Source organism: Lactuca virosa, chromosome 2, assembly GCF_052849685.1.
Source record: "Lactuca virosa cultivar CGN04683 chromosome 2, Lactuca_virosa_CGN04683_v6, whole genome shotgun sequence".
Lineage (NCBI taxonomy): Eukaryota > Viridiplantae > Streptophyta > Magnoliopsida > Asterales > Asteraceae > Lactuca > Lactuca virosa.
This window is the reverse complement of record NC_136427.1, coordinates 113,820,001-113,822,215: the sequence shown is the minus strand read 5'-3', so window position 1 is coordinate 113,822,215 and position 2,215 is coordinate 113,820,001.

The window sequence follows — 2,215 nt, the reverse complement described above, 5'->3', positions numbered from 1 at the left end:
ATCTACAACAGACACAGCTTCATACACACCATCACAAGGTAATGCTTTAAAATACAACACATTATTAAAGAAAGCATTTATTCCACCAACTTCATTATCAAAAGAAAAGGTAAACCCTCGTTTGTACAAAGCATGAAAGGAAATAACATTTCTTGCCATTTCAGGCGAGTAACAACATTTATTCAAATCTAAAGTAAACCCACTACTTAGCAACAAAGTATCAACTCCAATCTTGGTGATAGGTGAAGCTTTCCTATTCCCCATGATCAAGTTTATCTTTCCATGCTCCACATTCTCACTTCTTCTTAGTCTTTGCAAATCAGAACAAATATGAATACCACAGCCGGTATCAAGGACCCAAGAGTTAGAATAGGGTGAGTTATTAGATAATATAGTGTAAATACCTGCATGGTTGGGTTTTACTTTCCCATCCTTCAGATCTTGCTGGTACTTTGGGCAGTTCCGCTTCTAGTGCGCCTTTTCATGGCAATAGAAGCATTCAGCCTCTTTTTGGTCAGAAGAAGGAGTGACGAAACCTTTCTTGGTTCCGCTTGTAGAGGAGCCATCAAGGGTCTTACCCTTGGTACCCTTCGAAGGATTCTTCCTCTTTTTCCCTCTACCTTTCCCGATTGCCAGGACAGGTGCAGAGTTTGGAGTAGGAGTAGGAGTGGTAACAACCGACTTACCTTTAAGACCTGATTCTGCGGCCTTTAGGAGTCCTTGAAGTTTTCTGAGGGTAACTTCCTCCTTGTTCATGTGGTATGTCATGCAGAATTGATCATAACACGAAGGTAAGGAGTACAAAATGATATCTATTGCCAACTCCTCGGGGAAGTTCACATTAAGTTTCAGTAAACGGTCCACATATCTTTGCATTTTCTGCATGTGGCCTGTGATGGGTTCACCGTCCTTCATCTTGGTCGTTATAATGGAGGAGATGATTTCATATCACTCTTGACGAGCACTCTGATGGTAGCGGTCCATCAAATCCTGGTGCATCTCAAAAGGATAGTAGTCCTCATAGGACTTTTGGAGCTCGGCTTTCATAGTGGCCATCATGATGCATGCCACTTTGGTAGCATCTCTTTCATGTGCCTCATATTCAGCAAGCTCCTCAGGAGTAGCAGTTGGCTCGGGTACCTTAAGCTCCTTGACGAGAACATATTCTTTGTTCTCATACCGAGTGACCATCCTGATGTTCCTGATCCAATCTGTAAAGTTGGATCCATCAAAGATTATTCTCCCACAAAGGTTCATGAGAGAAGGAGCCGGTAGGGTTTGAGCCAGGAGCAGCATTGTTGGAAGACATCTGAAAAAGAAGAAAAAGACAAGTTTAGTTTAGATATAAAGATAGTCCTTAATAAAACACCCAAATGTAATATTAAGGCTAGGATCCAATCACAATATATTATAACTTAGAAGAGGGATGCCGTAATCTAAGCTAAAACATATTTGAAAGGTAGGTGAATGACGATTCACCAATTTCCACCATGAAAACGAAATATATAAATTATTAGGTTTTATTTGGTTTTAGAAACTCCTAGAATCTTTTGAGATTCATTGAACTTTTCAATGACATGTTTCAATCTCGAGTGTGCCCTTCATGTTTTGTGACTGGGATACCGAGGATCACAAAACAAGGTGTGAAGTAACCATGCAAATTACTTGGTACCTTTAATGTTTTTTCACTTAATTGATGTGCCGGTTAACCACATGCGCTCCACCGACCTATGAAAAACCTTAAGTCACCCTTTGCCTACCTTGTTAAGTCCAAGTTAGTGTGCCGGTTAACCACACACGCTCCACCAACGACTTAATCAAAGTACAAAGTGTAATTTCATGGGTTAGCACCTTATTCACATTTTCCTAAAGTAACTGAGATTGGCAATTTATAAAAACATTTAGTTACTTTATAATAATCATTATACTTTTAATGAGAATTTTAAGTCATTGTTCTACCCGTTCGGCTAACGACCCTCCACCAGTCAAGGAAGCGGTGGGTGAGAGTGGACACCCATTCAGCTGCCATTTTATAGGCAACAACCTTATACTCCCCTTATAGACCGGCTTCGTGAATGAGGCCTACTAACGGTAAAACGACTTGATCTTATACATATATAATTATTATTAAACTTATAATATTATAAAGTATAAGGGTTGAATTTTAACTTTTAAAATTCTAGGGGTTGGAACTAAAGTTTACTCTCATTATTTC